At 45.7% G+C, this 18884-nt stretch overlaps 1 long non-coding RNA gene across 2 annotated transcripts; it reads right to left on the reverse strand.

The window, feature by feature from the left end:
* Positions 1–8799: 8799 nt before the first annotated feature.
* LOC124981953 (uncharacterized) lies at positions 8800–13910 on the reverse strand. 2 transcript variants are annotated; one of them, XR_007108140.1, is made up of 4 exons: positions 13796–13910; positions 11462–11539; positions 11201–11237; positions 8800–8934 (listed from the first exon to the last, which is right to left on the reverse strand). It is a non-coding gene; the product is annotated as an uncharacterized LOC124981953 (long non-coding RNA). The 2 variants fall into 2 exon arrangements; XR_007108141.1 differs by lacking the exon at positions 8800–8934 and having other exon boundaries at positions 11002–11237.
* Between the last annotated feature and the right edge of the window lie 4974 nt (positions 13911–18884).

Below are 18884 nucleotides of genomic sequence, written 5' to 3' on the forward strand. Positions count from 1 at the left end.
AAACCAGAGGACGAATGATATCGCTAATAAGTGGATGATGACACATAATGGGGGGTGGGAGGGGTTAGTGTTAGGGTTAGAGTTAGGGTTAGGGAGGGGGGCAAGAATGGAGGAAGAAGGACTGTATAGAGGGGTGGGAGGGGTGGGAGGGGTGGGGGGAAGGGAAAAAATAACAGAATGTATCAAATAACATTACCCTATGTAAATTTATGATTACACAAATGGTATGCCTTTACTCCATGTACAAACAGAGAAACAACATGTATCCCATTTGTTTACAATAAAAAAAAAAAAAGATAGTTCACATGGGACACTGAGTCAGTTCTCTGGAGAGTGAGTTGTTACCAGAGCAAGTCTGTACTCTATGTCTCTCTCTAGCTTCCAATCAGGTAGTCTGAGCTCACCCTCACATGCACACTCTCCATTGTGGAATGTTCCCCATCAGGCCCTCACCAGAACCAAGCTGGTGCTGGCATCGTGCCCTTGAACTTCCAGAACAGTGAGCTAAAAAAATTTGTTCTTAATAAAGTTATCCAGCCTCAGGTATTTCATTACAGTAACAGAAAACTGACTATACATCAGAGTCCCCAATCTGCAGAGCTCAGCCTCTGAGTCTACGGAGCTCCTGCAAGCGGTCTTCCATATGCTCACTGACGTGGTCTGAGACCCAGTGAAGACTCTGTTTTTCCCATATGAACCTGCAACTATTTTTGAAATGTGTATCGGTCAGTTGTGATTAGTAAAACACAGTACATAAATTATAGACTTGTCATTTGTACACATATTAATAAAACACAAGTTCATTTGAAAACATCCCCCAAGTTAAGTCAGGTGTCAACATGTATTTCTTGATCAATCAATTCTAAATTACAACTTCTATTATCTAGGAACTCAGGATTTTAACACATAGTTTTTAGCCATAAGTTGGCCTCTGTTAGATTAGTTAATTCTATAAAGTGATGGAACACTGATTCATGTCAGTAACTTCAGGTATCTAAAACAAAGCCAGCAAGCAAGTCTACATAAAAACAGTCAAGGCTGTAACCATTTATGTATTTATTTTTGTTGTCACAGGAAGGACTGAAGACAGCTTACAAAAATCCATACAACTCAGGAAGAGACCATCAGTTACATATAATATAAATGTAGGTGGAAAGGAAAAAAAAAAAAAAAAAAAAAACCAGGCTAGAACAGTGGTTCACAATGGTAAGGTTAACACCAAAAAGCATTTCATGAAGTCCCACATGCTTCCAAGCCCTGGGCGGCTAATTTGGCACTACTCTTGGTAAGCAGAAGAGAAAAAGGAACCATAATCAGGTACATAATCCATATTATCTGTTAAATAAATACACATCTGCTTTCACAAGATGCCCAACTCTTTCTGCTACAAGAAGAGAGAACCTTCAAAAAAGAGCAGCACTCGCGACTACATACCTGTGGCAGCAGATCAAAAAGTTTAAGCCAATGTTCCCATGCCAAAAGCTGATTCAGCAATAAATTCGGTGCAGCATTTCTCTAATGATGAAGAAGTACCTTCCCCGCACTGGGTGAAAATCATCTTTGCCCTCTTCTTTATGTGGAGAAACAGGCGGAGAGGGTGATTTGCTTCCATGGCGTACACCAAATCGATTATTACGATACGAATGGGAACCCATCCTACTCTCCGTCTCTTACCTCCATATGTGCATTTTCGAGATGTGATGATAATTGTTGTGAATTGTGAAAACCTTCAAGGACTTCTTTATGGTGCTTTTTACATTCCATTTCATTCTCTCTGACATCTTCCTGCTGCAGGGCACCCATTCAGCTCCTTGTCCTTGCCCGGATCCTGCTCTTTCTGAACCTCTTCCCTTTCCTGACTCCTGGAAGGCCCTGGCCCTCTCTCATCTCTTGGAGGTTGAGCTGCCAAGAGATAAGGAGCTGACAAGCTCCTTGTCCTTACTCTGAACTGTCAGAGGAGCAGAAGATAGATGACCTGGACAAGGGAAGACATCACAGAACCAGATAGAGTGATAAAGCTTCTGAATCAACACCTCACTATTGACCTAAGTCCAGAAACGAGTCTGTGGAACACCCACTTTCCAGGGGCGACTGCAAAGCACAAGGCCACTTCATCACTCACAAAGCAAGGGTGCCAAGCTAGAGCTAGAGAACGGAAGGCACAAAGGTCCAGGTCATGTTCCCATGGAAACTGCATCTTCGCTGGGAGACAGTTCACCGCTGAGCAGCTCCAGCCCCTCAGCTCTGGTGACATCACCTCCTGGCTGTCTCTCCAACCTGTACAAGCAGCTTCTTTCTGTCGCTCATCTCTAGATTGCCTTATATCCACCATTTGCCTTTTCTACAGTCCAATACCACTTTCATCAGAGCCTCCCGTAAGCTACCCGGGTGGCACTGGTTGTCCCGACTGGACTAGGAAAGAGTGCCACATCTGCTAAATAGAATCATAATAATAATTAGGCTTACTGCATACGATTATTGTAAAAATCAATGAGTTCATGGATTTTAAGTGCTTGGAGCAGAGTTGGGCATATGGCAAATGCAGCTCTGCTGGAACATACAATCAAGGCACCGTTTCTAGATCTCAGGGTGGGAATCCCTGGGGTTTTGGGATGATTAAGAGCAAATCAGGTAAAGAGAGGGGAAGAGAAAGAAGGATCAGACAGCTCAACCTCCAAGAGATGAGAGAGGGCCAGGGCCTTCCAGGAGTCAGGAAAGGGAAGAGGTTCAGAAAGAGCAGGATCCGGGGTGGTATCAGGTGAGGCTGGAGAGAACAGAGTTCAGAGCATGTGAGACTTTGCCCTGAGGACAGTGGGGAAATCTTAGTTTGTGGCATGACACCTTCGAATTTATATTTCAGAGAACGACGCTTTCTTTTGGCTGTAGTACGGGAAATGCCTGGAGAGGAAAGGAGGGAGGAGAGGATGACTGGAGGTGTCATTGGGAAGCCGTTGCAGGTGCCCAGGGAAAAGGTGGCAACTTGGATTGGCACAGAGACAGTGAAGGCAGGGAAAAGTAGAAAGGGCCAAGTTCTTCCGGAGGTAAAAGTGATTGAGTATGGGATCAGGGAGGAGGCATCCAAAACGAAGTCCCTGTTTCCGGCTTGGGTAACTGCCCAAGAGCAAGCAGCACAGTACAGTGGTTAATCGGCAGCCTGCATTCAACCCCACCTCTGCACCTGACTAGCTGTCGAACCGAGGCAAGACCGCAATACGCCTTGTGCCTCTGGTGTGTAAAATGGGGACTTAATTGCAAGTTGTGTGTTGGGCCCCGGAAGAGGTTACGTGAGGTAAAGCATGCCAAGTGCTTGGATCTGAGCCTGGAATAAGCACTGTTATCTTGGCCACTGTCACAGAGTCAAAGACCTCGGGAGAAGGTACAGTCTCGGGGGTAGGAATGTCCTGGTGCGGTTCAGATAGGTTGAGTTTGAGGTGTCTGTGGAGCCAGAGACAGAGTCCCAGCCTGGAGATGTCAATTTCATTTTGGAGCCATCAGAAGCAGAGCTGATGGAGACTCATGAGATTGTCCAGGGAGCACAGAGGAAGTGGGAATAGATCAGCACCACAGGACAAACTTGGGGAAACGTCAACCATTTTCAGGAAGAGAGACCAGAGAGGCAACTAGAAAACTGTGAGCAGTAGGAAGGCAGCCAGCAGGGCCGTCACCCAGCTGTGAGTGGGAGGCAGAGATGGTGGCAACAGCAAGAAGGGGGACGGGAGTCAACGGTGTGGCCCAGTTGTGCCTTCAACACCTGCACTGGCCAGGGGCGTGAGGCATGGGGACAAGAGGCCTGTCTCTGTCGACGTGCAAAAGAGCCAACACCAGCCGCCATGTTTGACCGTCTGCGCTGATCCAGAAACACAGGGCAATCCACCCCAGTGCCGGGAAACGACACAATCCAGCTCAGTCTGGTCACTCCATCGACTGCCTGATCTTTCCCTGACCCTGAGAAACCGCACCACAGATATTTCTAGAGTCCAAATGGCTGCTGCAATGGAGCCCAGGCATGTGTCGCCCGCTTTCTCCCGCAGACAGGGCCTCTGTGAGTCCCTCTTCTCCTTCCAACATCCACAAAACCCTCTGAGTACGTGTAACTTCAAATCTTCCTTTTTTGCTAAAGACTGATTCCAGCAACTTGCTCCACAGGTTTTGTTTATTAGATTCCCGAGAGCCAGCCCAAGGCCTCGTTCCCAGCACCCCGGTGCCAGTGCCCACATGCTGCAGGCTCAGAGGAGGTCTTGGCCCGCGGACGCCATGATGAGTACTCACATCCAGCACAGAGATAAGAAACTGCTTTATGTTGTCTAATGCAAGCAAGTGGGAGTTGTTATTTTTATGCCCATCATAAAAGCCTCCTACCACATAGTTTTGAGAGTGGCAACAACAAAACAGAGTGCTTCTCTCTTGAATCTACTACCCCTGAACTTTATTTAATGCTCGGTTTTCTTAGAAAAGTTCAGCCATGAACTTGCTGCAGCACTTTGGCCTAAGAGAACCTATGCGTTTGGAATGACACAGTCACATCTCACCTTAGAGGAAAAAATTATTCTGGCAAAATGAAACCTTTAGCCTAAGGTGAACTGGCTGCATTTCCCATGCCTTCTTCTACAAGGTTAACTGAGTTGCTGAACTTCCACAAACCAAGAAGAAAGTACGAAATGGTGCCCCGTCCATCCCAGAAAGAGGCATCAAGAAAAGATAGGACCGAGACTATCCAGTCTGAAAGCCGGCAAATATTATCAAGTGAATGATCCCCCGTTTATGGATAGGTGACCAATAAAAAGAAAATGTGTATTTTTTAAAAAAAATCTCCATGAAAAATCAAGGCATATTAGCATAACAATTTTGTTATGAAGTAACACATAAATGGCGATTTGCTCTTGTGGAACATTCGTGTTAAAATTAGGGAAGGGAATGGTAGCACATTCAAACACAAACACAAAGGCAGGCCCTAAATATAGATTATAACCATCTGGATGCCAAGAACCTGCCTCGGCACATTAACCAGCAGACCAACCCAGAGAAGGAAAATAGCTTAAAAAAGCACAGAAAAGAGATTCGCTTGGAATTTTATTTGATATAGCAATATCAAGTCACAGGATGAGGAGTCATCTGTTTCATGGACTATTTGTGACTCAGATGTTAACTCGGCTCCTGTCTTTAAATACATGGAGAGAAAAGAGAGATTTTTCTCAAAACTCAAAAGAATTTTGCTGAAGCAGGCATTTCACAGCGAGCGCCACTCAGGTGTTAAAAAATATTTTTAATGAACCATAACGTAATATTTATGTAGAACAATATTTATAGAACCTTAATAATAAAATAAATAATATTTTTCAATTTGGTTTTTATATTCACACACATTTACACAATAAACAGGGCTGCTGCTTCTATTCCTGCAAGACCATTTTAAACTCTAGCACTACGGGGACTAATGTCCCTTACACTAACTGAAGGACTCTCCTGTGTTTACAAAACAAAATTTGTTTTTCCAGTTTCAGCTTTGCTTGTTAACAAAGTAAAGTAGAAGTTTCTCCAGCCAAAATTTCCCCTTTGTTTATGGTTGGAGATTTTGACCCAGAAGAGAAAACAAAATCCACTCGTCTGCAGTAATGTCTCTGATGACCCCGTGGCACATGGAACCTTCGCGATCTGCAACGTGCCCACACAAAGTCAACAGTGGCTGTTTGCGCTTGGTCCGTTCCCCCTATTTAGAAGATTTTTGTGGCATAAATAGGTTGGAGGGGTTGCAAAATCTGCGTGACTGGCCGTCAAGCTGTCGGAATCTGTCCGGGGTAGTGAGCCTGCCGCCCTGGCCGCGTGGGTTTTGTCCTGTGCAAACTCTGTTGGAAACTAGGGACAATCAGCAGGATGAAGGAAGTTCATTCCGGGCCCCGGGTTGACAGAGAAGCTTGCCCTGGGTCTACAGTCAGGGTGCTTTAGTCCTCTCTGCTGGAATCTCCAGGGACTCGCTTGCTCCCCAAAAGTAGCCAGGTCTGTAGATTCCACTTAAAACCTTCCAGTGACTCTTAATTACTCTTTAATAAAACTCCTTACCTTAGCTGACAAAACCCTACAAAATCTGGCCCATGCTCAGATCTTACCAGCTCTATTATAGGTTGCAATGTGTCCCTCTAAAATCTATATGCTGGAGTCCTAACCCCCAATATCTCAGAGGGTGATGGTATTTGGAGACTGGGTCTTTAAAGAGGTAATTAAAGAAAAGAGGTCATATGGGTGGACCTCAATGCATTAAGACTATTTTCTTTCTTTCTTTCTTTCTTTCTTTCTTTCTTTCTTTCTTTCTTTCTTTCTTTCTCTCTTTCTTTCTTTCTCTCTTTCTTTCTTTCTTTCTTCTTTCCTCTTTCCCAGGGAAAGAGCACAGGGGTACTCTACCTCTGAGCTACATTCCCATTCCTCTTTATTTTTTATTTTGAGACAGGGTCTCACTAAGTTTCTGAGGCTAGCCTAGAACTTGTGATCCTCCTGCCTTAGCCTCCCAAGTCACCAGAGTGACAGGTATACACCACCACACCTGTTTCAACTGTTATCTTGGTGAGAAGAAAAAAAATTAGAACACAGACACATAGAGGAAAGACCATGTGAAGACACAGGAGAAGACAGCCTTCTGCTAGCCAAGGAGATGGGCCTAGGAAGAAACAACCCTTACTGTACATTGATCTCAGACTTCTAGTCTCTGTGACCGTGAGAGGAGATACTTCTGGTGTTTAAAGGATCCGGTGTGTGGTACTTTGTTATGGCAGGCTGGTGTTGTCAGCTTTTTTGCTGCTGTGACTAAGTGACCTGACCAGCAAACTGTAGAGGAGGAAGAGTTTATTTGAGAGCTCACGGTTCCAGAGATCTCAAGCCATAGACAGCCAGCTCCATTCCTCAGGGCTCGAAGTGAGGCTGAACATCAGGGCAGAAGAGTGTGGCAGAGGGAAGCAGCTCACATCAGGAAGCAGAGAGAGACTCCACAATCCAGATACAAATATATACCCTAAGCCACGCCCCAGTTCCCTCCTCCTCCAGCCACACCTACCACTTCAGCTACCACTCAGTTAACCCCTATCAGGGGATGAAATCACTCATTGAGTTAAGGCTCTTACAACCCAAACATCTCTCCTCTGAACCTTCTTGCATCGTCTCACTCATGAACTTTTGGGGGACACCTCATTTTTAAACCAGAACACAGCCCTAGTAAAAGAACACAGGCCCACTCACAGGTTCTCTGACCAGGGTCCAGCCATCCTTGCCTTTTTGCTGTTTCTTTGAACATATCTGAGTGGTTTCTCTTGCGGGCCATTACCAGCTTCTTCTGTTGATCACCATACTTCTTATCTCTCAATAAGCTTCCTGAGAACAGGCGCTGCTTACCTTGTTCACCACGCTACTCCAAGACATAACAAAGCCCCACACTTGGTAGATGACTCGGGAAATATTTATTGAATGAAAGAAGGAATAAACAAATAGCGACAGAAACAAATTTAAAGTCACTGCAATCAATTAATTGGCATCCAATACCTGCCACAAGGTAAAGATGCAATACGAGTTGGTTGAAGCAAACAAAACTGAACCGAAATGGGCAAATGAGAAATAACCCAACTTACAAAATTCAATTTTTAAAATTTTATTCCAAGTCTCTGTGACCTCAACCCAATAATGATGACCCAATTTCTCAAAAACAAAGCAGAAGGGAACACATTTGAGCTATTAAAAGGGAAGACCACGGGCAGAGTGTTCCTCCTGGCGAGGACAATTAGAAGAAAGAGTATCATGGGGGTTTCTATCCCTTGTGCTCCCTTTCATACTGTTCAAAAATTTCACCTCAGATGAATCAAACAACATTGCCCTATGTAAATTTATGATTACACAAATGGTATGCCTTTACTCCATGTACAAACAGAGAAACAACATGTATCCCATTTGTTTACAATAAAAAAAATTTTTTTACCTCAGTGCACATGCCACTTCTCAAAAGAAGGTTAACAAAAGGTAAAGCAAAGAACTCAGCAATTCCTTTCCTTGAGGATGTCAGTCCACTCCAGCCACCTCCTCAGCTGCCCCCAAACACACCGTCATTCTGCCATCTGCCTCTTTGCCCTTGGGGACAATGCTGTGAAGGAATTGCCTTCTCCCCACATCCACTCCGCATATTCCCGGTATAGCCAGAATCCCTTGTATCTTCCTATGTCAGGCGAATCTCTTCCAATCATATTGTTGGTTAATCCATCTGCTCACCAGAGCTTCTTGAAGCCCGTCTTTAATAGCCTCTTCCCGTTCTCCGCTCCTTCTTGCGCTGGTGCTGCTGCAGCCGTGACCGAGCCCAGGGAAGGTGCCCCGTAGGTACCTGAATGAGTGGATGAGCAGAGCACAGCTCACGCCTAGGCCCCAGCTTCCCAGCCAGCTCCTCGTTCTTTTCCTGATGCCCTCGAAGTCCTTACGATCCACACTTTCACCTCCAGTCGTCCATCTCCGTCTGAGTCAGCTATTTCGCTGCTGTGACTAAAAGGATCTGACCAGCACAATTATAGAGGAGGGAAGGTTTATTTGAGGGCTCACTGTTTCGGAGGTCTTTGTCCATAGAAGGCCAGCTCCATTCCTTAGGGCTCGAGGTGAGGCTGAACATCATGGCAGGACAGGGTGGCAGAGGGAAGCAGCTCACATCACCGTGATCAGGAAGCAGAGAGAGAGACTCCACTCTCCAGATACAAATATATATACCCCGAAGTCACCCCCCAATTCCCACCTCCTCCAGCCACACCCTACCTACCTCCAGTTATCACTCAGTGAATCCCATCAGGGATTAATTCACTGATTAGGTTAAGACTCTCACGACCCAGTCATTTCTCCTCTGAACCTTCTTGCATTATCTCACACATGAGCTTTGGGGGACACCTCACATCCAAACCAGAACAATCTCCTACAGCAAATCTGTCGAGAGGACAAATGGGAGCAATCAGCTCCACCACACTCTCTTCACCTAGGACTCAAGTTGAAGATCATTCCACTTACCTGAGCTGATCTAAAGAAAAACCCAAAGGACACGATAAGAGTCCAATTAAGCTGTTTATCAATTGTTGATATATAATTCATATACCATAAAATTCATCACTTTAAAGTGTACAGTTCAATGGCTTTTGTATATTCACAAGATTGTAAAAACAATGAAAATAAAGCCCATACCCATTAATAGCCCCTTGCCATTCCCCTCTCCCACAAGACCCTGGCCACCACTAACCTACTTTCTATTCATGAATTTGCCTGTTTTATACATTTTCTGTAAATGAAATCACATAAAGTCAGTACTTTGACCCTGACTGTCTTCAGTTAGCACAATTTTTCAGGGTTCATCCAAGTTCTAGCATGTATCAGTACTTTATCCTTTTTATGGGTGAATAATATTCCACTGCATGGTGACACCACTTTTTGTCTGTTCTTCAGCTAATGGACATTGCATTGCTTCTACTCTGTGTCTATTGTGAAAAATGTTTCTATAAAATTCGTGCACAAGTTTCTGTATGAACACGTGTTTTCAATTTTAATATCCTGGGTCATGAACACACATAACATGGTGTTTACCTTTCTGAGGATCCGCCAAACTGGTTTCCACAACAGCTGTGCCATTCCACATTCCCATCCATAATATGTAAGAGCAAGGCATTTTTTAGAGACTAAATAGTTACAAATGAAGGACATTGTCTTTTATAGACTGTCCAAGGTCAAAAGAGAGGACAGAAATATTTTATTAGAAAGGAGATGTTTTATTACAGGAACAAATAGCTCACAAAATCTTGCTGGTTCATTTTCTGCCAGTTTGACCATGACCTTGCTCAGTTCACATGTTGACCATGTGTTCAGTCTCAACATGAGTAACCTAGGAATCTTTTCTCAGGCAATATAAACCCCTTCAAGACATCGTTTAATGTGTGTACTAGTACTACCTATTCAGTGGGGAGAAATAGATCTTGCTTAACCCGCTGAGTTTTTTTCTTTGGAAATATATTTTCCAAAAGGTGGCAAGTTCAGTCTGATTTTAAATCACAACGCTGTCTGAATGGATTTCAAACATTACTTCAGTATTTATTAAACTTTCAAATAAGGTAAATTTTACATGTCCAGGAACCCCTTTGAGGGTAAGAAGGCTTGGGGGTACTCCACGTGTGCGCACGTGAGCATTCGCATCCATGCACCACGGAACGAGAGGCACGTGCTGCGTTGAGTAGTTACAGCCACCAGAAGGCCACTATCTACACTGTCTGGCAGCCAGAACCCACCACCTGCCAGGCAGATACCAAGTTCTGCATCTCCTTGAGAGCAAGCAACATGGATTAGGATTGACAGACAGATAAATCAAAGATAATGAGGTGAGGCAGGCTGTCAATCAGCCATCCCTTGGCAGAGCATCCCAGACCTGGGTTGCTCTCTTTCCTGAGGCTGTGGAGGTGCTCTGAGTATCTCAGTACTCCAGGGTGCCAGCCAAGATGTGGACCCTGTGGTGAACCTGAAATGCAGAGGCAAAGAGTGGCCACAAGCGCTCAGAGCGGGCCAGGCTCTGGACCCTCCCCAACACGTCTCTAAGCCTCCATTTTCCCAGCTCTAAAGTGAAGAGGGGTCATTGCACCAGCCAATGTGAGAACGTTGCTGCCGAATCAGTGAGAAACTACCTGTTAACTCAAAGGTAGTGGTTCTCAAAGCTGAGAATTTATCTTTCTTTTCTTTTCTTTTGTTAAAACACAAATTACTTGGCCTCCTCCCAGACGTTCTATCTATAGGTCTGGGGCAGGCCCCAGAATTCCATTTCTTACAACGTTCTGGAAGAGGTGGACACTGCTAGTAAGGAACCACAGTTTGAGAACCATTTGCTAGAGCAGAGGATCATGTCAGTGATAGTTATAATGGGCAATCATGAGGCATGTTCAGACTGATCAATAAAAAGCAAGCAAATTACTAGGCTACGTTATGCTTGTGTTGCCAATAGCTTAGGGTTTCAATGAGGCCCTTCAAGCCAGGAAAAGCAGAGATACCCAAGCAGGCGTTTTTGAACAAGCAGAGGCTTCTCACTCAACAGAAAGACCACGCCTCCCATTCGCTGGCTGCCCCCGGCCCAGTGGCTTTGACTTTCTGACTTGACAGAGGAGGAATCATACATTCTGATCCACACAGGAAGGAGAGGATCAGAGCTGAGGGAGATGCTCACCAACTGTGGCTAGTCGCTGCCTCTCCTGGAGTCCTTCCTATGGGAAGAAGGTTGTAAGGTTTTAAACAGCTTTCCAGTGACCAAGACAGCCTGGTGTGGGGGAAACAACAGATGTGCAGCAGAATACAGAGCCCAAGGGGCTGGGGATAGAGCTCAGTTGGTAGAGTGCTTGCCTAGCATGCACACGGCCCTGGGTTCAATCCCCAGCACCACCAAAAAAGAATACAGAGCCCAGAAATTGACCCACACAAAAATAAATACCTGACTGATCTTTGACGAAAGAGCGAAGGCGATTCTATGTAGAAAGAAGAGTCTTCTCAACAAGTAGTGCTGGGGCAACTGGAGATCCACATGCAAAAGAAAAAAATCTGAAGACCTTACACATTTTGGAAAAATTCACAGAGCGGGGCACTGTGGCGCCCACCGATAATTCCAGCCACTTGGGAGGCTGAAGCAGGAGGATAGCAAGTTCGAGGCCAGCCTGGGCAATTTAGCAAGACCCTGTCTCAAAGAAGAGATAAAAAAGGTCTGAGCATGAAGCTCAGTGGTAGAGCACTTGACTAGATAGCGCAAGACCCTTGGTTCAATTGCTAGAATGGAAGGGAGGGAGGAAGGAAGGAAGGAAGGAAGGAAGGAAGGGAGGGAGGGAGGGAGGAAGGGAGGGAGGAAGGGAGGGAGGGAGGAAAAAAGGAAGGAAGGAAGGAAGGAAGGAAGGAAGGAAGGAAGGAAGGAAGGAAGGAAGGAAGGAAGGAAGGAAGGGAGGGAGGGAGGGAGGGAAGGAAGGAGGGAGGAAAAATGGAAGGAAGGAAGGAAGGAAGGAAGGAAAGGATTAGAAATCTAAATGTACAAATGCAGAAAAAGAAAACCCTGCCTAGTGACAGACAAAAAGAAACAAACAATAATCAAGTGACTACTCAGTGCCAGTATCACCCCCGGTCCTTTCCATAGCTTGTCACGTTAACTCTTAGCGGTACCAAGGATGTTATTACCTCTAATTTATAAATAGTGTTTTTTTCCACTGATGAAGCAGTTTCCCTTTGAGGAGGTAAAGGGGTGGAAGAGGGTGACGGGAGGCCCACTCTTCTCGTCCCTGTTCTCTACAGCCTTGAAAAGGAAGCTGTGAAGTCGGGCTGTGTCAAAGGCGAAGGTCACTGTGGTTTACCCAGACTCTATGGCAAGGGCACAGAGCACCCTGAGGCTCCCGAGTGACCCTGGCCAGCGTCACTGCTGCGTGCAGCGCACCCTGACCGCGAAGTGGTGCTCTTCCCTTGGTGGAACCTCTCTTTTGACCTAGGAGCTCACTGAGCAGCTAACATGGATGATTCTTCCATGAGGAAAGGTGACATACTATGTATGCCCTTTGGCTCAGTGACACACACAGGAACCGTGGCACCCAGACTAGAAATCAGGATCCAATTGTCAGACAAGTCCCATCTAAAGGAAGAGGCCTTGGAATTCTCCCAAGATTCGTTTTCTGTTAGTAGAAGGGAGGGCACTTCGACTTCAGTTTGAAATGACAGCTGATGAATTGCATGGAAGGTAGCGAGACATCATCCTCCGAGTGACGGCTCTGGTCCCCTGTAGGACCTCCCTCCACGCCCAAAGTTAGGTGCTCATGTGACAGTGAGAGAACCGATCAATATAACGTCCAGTTGGAACTGAGCAATCACCTCCTGGAAAGTAACCAGAGTCAACCCTTCCAGCTCCCTCTGAAGCTATAGTCCCTACACACACACATACTTCTTATTTCATAAAACTGTTTTCAAGAAAGGAAGCCACCTAGCTAGTGTGGCGCACACCTGTAATGCCAGAGACTCAGGAGGCTAAGGCAGGAGGATCACCACTTCAAAGCCAACCTCAGCAACTTAGCAAGACTCTGTCTCCAATAAAATATATAAAAGGACTGGGGATGTGAACAAATCCAGATTAATTCAGTGGTTAAGTGCCCCTGGGTTCAATCCCCAGTACCAAAAAAAAAAAAAAGCAATCTAAGGTTAGTCATTTGCACTTTAGTATGAAACAAATCCAGCATATCAGCTCTCACAGGAATGCATTTCTGAGGCCATAATGGAATGACTATCTTTGAGCTGTATTGAGGGGGCTGAGAGTGTAACTCAGAGGTAGAGTGCTTGCCTAACATGCACAAGGTCCTGGGTTGGGTCTCCAGCGCTGGAAAAAAAAGAGTGTGAACTCTGTTAAGCACATTTTGTGGAGCAGTTGAATACAAAGCAGACAACAACTTCCCAAGTCTACCTATGCTCAAAGGCAGCCCTGATTCCAGGGTGGTAAATGAGAGTCTGCGGTGCCAGATTGACTCTCAGACACTGAGTGAGAGGTTCGATTCATCCTTTCAAGACTCCGCTGGGTTAATACCTTCCTCTCCTCCTCCAGGCCCGGGAGACACAAGGGTCCATCCCACGGACGCCTGCCCGCCCCACACCTGATGCCCGTCCCCCCGCCAGGCTGGAAGACACACAGGACAAGCTAGGCGACCACATTTGGCTGCGAGACCTTCACCAAGTGTTCAGGGAACGTGACCCTCAGGGCAGAAAGCTGACGCTCCCTGACACATGGCCTGGGGCCCCAGAGACTCACGTCTCTCTCCTCAGGAAGGAGTTCGAAGCTCTGAGTCGGTGGAAAATTCTGTCCGTTCCAAGCAGGAGGCACGAGTGCGTTCCCAAAAAGAGTCCTGGCATTTGGAAAGGCCCCAGGCATTATAAATATCATCTTTGTGAGGGGAGAGCGTGTGTCAGGGAGAGAAGGACGCGGCGAGCGTGTGTGTGTGTGTGTGTGTGTGTGTGTGTGTGAAGACACGCAGGCCAGCGCGCTCGGTGCCAGGAACGCCAGCCAGGCAGGGGAAGGGCCACCCAGCGACCCAGGACTCCACTCAGAATCGTCTACCACTCCTCCCCCGAGAAATGGGAGAAGGGGATTGGAAGGGAATGAGGAAAAAATGAGAGAGAGAGAGAGAGGAGTGGGGTGGAAGAGGAAGTGGAAGAGGGGAGACTTACTGGACCTGACCCAAGAGGCCACAAGGGACAGAGACAGGCAGAATGAGAAACTGCTGAAACGTCACAGGTTTCCTCACCAGTTACAATGATTAGTTTCTGTGCCTGTTGGGTTTCGCTGGCCCCGAAAGGTCTTGTCCAAATGACCCCACCCCTCCCATGACAACGCCAAGGCTAACCCACCATCTGGAGCAGGCTGCTTCTGGCCAGCCCCTTCTTGGCCTCAGGGCTGGCTGGGCGGCCTGCCTGGTGGAGGAATGGGATGATGGGAAGTGAGGACCCTGTGAGAGTCTTCCACCAACGTGGCCCGGGCAGGGGCTCTCCACCATATTTGTGCTCCTCAGAATAAGGGCTGCAAAAAGCTCAGCAATGGATCTCCCTGGTTTCCTCACCCAAGTTGGCCACTCGTGCTAACCCTGGAAGTCCAATCACTTTTGAGCCTGTCCCTCAACTTGGCTGGGATACAGAAGGGAGAGCTTCATGCCCCTCAGGATCCCTGCATGGTGTTTGCAGGAGCCCTCTAAATCCCCAATTTTAAGCAAAATCTCTTGACTGTACTTTAAAGGCCATATATAAATACATATAGTATGTGTATATGTGTGTGTATATATATATATATAAGTTGATATATATATAAATATCCTTAAAAGTAAAAAATCCAAACAGCCTCCTTGGAGGCTCATCCCTTCTTTATGGTTTCTAACAGGATTTTTTATTGTTGATATTATTGTTGGGGTTTCTTTGGAAAGGGTTGGGAGGGTCTTTCATTCTTCCCTTAAAATAAAGAGGTGATGTTTTTAAATGAAAAAAAAAAAAAAAAAGCTCAAAGGAAACCAAGTACATTGTTATAGTCAACAAATAGTCACATAATATAATAAAGTCATATCGGGACTCCCTTATCAATGCTTTACATAAGATCATCTGGTGAAGTCCAGTAATCACCATCTTCTCAAAGAGGACAGGAGAAGCAAAGTTTCCACATGTCTGCAAGAACGACCAGGTGGCCCGAAAAGACCTGCGGTTTCCGTGGCGACAAGGTCGCTGGGGCGCCCAGTCCCGCTGGGGCTTGTCCCCTACGTTCTTAATAGAAGCAAATGCCAGATCTCAGTGAGAGGTGACGACAAATAGAGATGCGCTTGTTTCCCATCCAAACTCCTGAGCCAGAATAAGGAGCACAAAGGGAAGGGTGTCACTAGGGCTGTAATCACAATCACAGGAGCAGCAGTGATAACAAAGCCACAGCGGCTCCAAGGACAGTGGCACCCATGACTGCCACCTCCTCTCTCCCTCCTTCCCAGACACAGTTCCTTCATCCTCCTGAGGACGGCCGGGACCACCCGGCCCACATCCCCTGTGTCTCCACGAAGGAGGCGGATGAGTGTGTGTGTGTGTGTGTGTGTGTGTGTGTGTGTGTGTATAAGAGAGAAGTGAGAGAAGAATTCAGCAGGACCGTTTCCTTTTTCTCATCTATGCTCAAAGAACTGGACTCCTTTAGACAGCCGGGCTTTCAGTCACCTTGAATATCCATTTCCCTCTTATCAACATTTGCTCAATCCTTTTCAATTCAAGGATCATTACGCTTCACTTATTCAATATGTGTTGGGTTCTGACTGTGTGTGCTGACTTTGAAAATGCAAAGATAAATATGCTCCCTGAAGCTGAGGAAGCTGATAGCTACCGAAGAAAACAGATACACCGACAGATAAACACAATATACAGCCATTAGGAGTCAAAATGCTTTAGGCCAGAAGAATTCATTGGTCGTGGAACTGAACAGTCCGAGAGGTAAAGTAGTCTTCAGGTGTGGTTTGATTAGGGTGCCATCCATGGTGTGCTAGAGAGTATGTAACAACTGCATCTCTGGAGAAAAGAAAGCCTTGGTTGCTTTTGCTGATTTTCCCTATGTGAATACTTTCATTATGATCCATCTCGTGTTACCAATATGAAGTTGCTGAAGAGAGACCTGGGAAGAGATGCGCACAATCACCTCTTTGATGTGGGTTAGCTCAGTGTGCTATGTCAGTTCCTCCACAATCCCTCAGTTCTTCCATCCTCTGGTTTTGTTCCAATGGTGCAACCAGAACCTGGGACTATATACTTTCTTGCTATTTGTCTAGCAAGCTTCTCTTCCACTAATCACCAAAAAACAATACTAATAAATTCCAAGCTCTCAGAAAGAATTACTGTAGGGATTGGGGTGGTGGCTTAGAGGTAGAGCACTTGCCTAGCATGTGTGAGGCCTTGAGTTCTATCCTCAGAACCATACGTAAATAAATAAAATAAAGGTGTTGTGTTCATCTATAACTAAAAAAAAGAAAGAAAGAATTACTGTATCCAAAGGAGTATAGCTCTCAATTGGCTTAGCCTTGGGCAACATGTTCAAATAAGTAATAGCCACCGACTCCTAAATCACCTACCAAGTACTCCTGTTGGCCAGTGCTATGGTCTGAATCTTGTTATCTACCCCCAAGTTCATGTGTTGGAACCTAATACCCAATGTGATAGTATTAAGAGTGGGGCTTTTGGGAAAGTGATTAAGTTGTGAGATTAGTACCCTAAAAAGTAGTTGAAGGGCACCCTCCCTTACCTCTTCTACCATGGGAGGACTCAGCAAGAAGGTACTGTGTGAGAAACAGGCCCTCATCAGACACCAAATCTGCTGGTACTTTGATCTTGGACTTTCTAGTCCCCAGAACTACGAGTGATAACTTCCTATTATTTATAAATTATCTAAGTTATTTCGTTATAGCATCACACAGAGACTAAGACAACAGAATTAGCACCAAAACCCTGTCCTCTAGATGGTACAGTTACCAACAAGATGAGAAAATGGCCTATTCGTATTTACCTGTGTCCTCCAGTAATGAAGGTCTGCAGAACGGAGACCCTCTGACTCCACTCTGGGAGTGTTAGTTGCTGATGGCTCACAGTTGGGTTCCTCCAGGTTGGTCAAAAGGAGCTGCCAGACCCATGAATTCTGCACTGTTGATAGATTAGGACAGAACCCAACCCTACGTCAATGTGGACATCTCTGAAGCGTCACCCTAGCTCTAGAGCTCCCAAGGGGGAGTCACATGAGGCCTCTGTTGCGGTCACAGGATGGATCAAGTTCTCCCTCTACCCTGACAGGTGTCTCTTTCTCCCCTACATGAGTCCTATGAACCTCCTGAATGCAAATTTTGCTGTTTGTTTGCATGGAATCCAACTGCAGTGCCCATCCCTGAACAAGTCACGGGGTCTCAACAAATCAGGACCCATCCTGGACCTGGAGGCCAGTCAGTCCCATCCCCGTATCCCACGGCTGCTCCGCAGTGAGAGGGCTGTTTGGAATGGATCAGAGACATAACTGCACTGTCCGCTATGTTATCCAGCGTGCTAAGTGATGTGGGAGATGTGAATAATGCCCAGGCCAATGACTACATGCCGAGAAAGACAAGAGCGACCCTCGACCACAGGAAACAGTCGCCACTGGACCTCAGTGTTGCTATAAGCTGGTCTGATGTCACAGGCAGGCCATTTTGTTCCCTGATTGGACATGAACAATATCACAGAATGCCAAGCTCAGATAGGAGACCCCGAGGTCCCTCCCTCCGTGTCTAAGGCCTGCTGGTCCCACCCTAGCCTTTCTGCCCTAAGCTGGTCCTCTTACCCTGTTTCTTGCCCTTCCAGGCCCCTGGGCCCTCAGGCATTTCACACCGTCTTGCTTTGCCAACTGGTTCTGTGAGTACTCTGTGAGCACTTGTGTACTATAGATCTTGGAAATGGCATAGCTCTGCTAAGTAGACTACAACGCCCCACTCTTGCAAAATCTCCCTAGTGCCATCCTCGATTACCCTGAGAGATAATTTTGTGATTATTGGTGAAATCCACGTTTGGGAGCTTTTATCACATATAGATATCAATAAACCATAGAAGTATTTTTTTATTCAAAATATTTTTAGTGGTAGATGGACACGGTATCTTTATTTTATGTGGTGCTGAGGATCAAACCCAGTATCTCACACATGCTAGGCAAGTACTTTACCACTGAGCCACAACCCCAGCCTGAAGTTTGATTTTTAATAGTGTTGTTTTGCAGAGCCTCATATGCTAGGCAAGTACTCTACCACTGAGCTCAATCCCAGCCCTCTGAAATGCACTTTGAGATCCAAATTTATTGTCAATATATACAAAGCCCTTAGAACAGCACAAGTAAGCAGTATATAAGTATTATCTTGTCATTTTCACTATTATTAACATGTAAGATTTGGATTATTCCCTGAAATTCTTGATAGTGATTTATTATTGATCTTACCACATTTTGTTTATTCCCCTGATGGTGGACATTTAGGTTGTTTCCAATATTTTGCAATCATAAGCAATACCCCAAAGAATGTCCTTAATCATATCACATTCATATGTTCAAGAGTAGGTATTTATTTAAAAATGGACTTGCTGGGTTGTAAGGAGAATATATTTTAAGTCTTGCTACCTGCTGTCAACTTGGTATCCAACATGTCTGTGCCATTAGATGTATAACAGAAAAACACACAGGTACAGACAGTCACACTTAAACACACATTGAGAGACGCCTGGAGATCGTCTCAGGACCTCCAAAGCACAGACACTCTAGTCCATAGTGGATAGAAGTAAGAAGCACCTCATGGGAGGCTTATTAAAATGCAGATCCCAGGTCC

This window comes from Sciurus carolinensis, chromosome 4 (assembly GCF_902686445.1).
Source record: "Sciurus carolinensis chromosome 4, mSciCar1.2, whole genome shotgun sequence".
Lineage (NCBI taxonomy): Eukaryota > Metazoa > Chordata > Mammalia > Rodentia > Sciuridae > Sciurus > Sciurus carolinensis.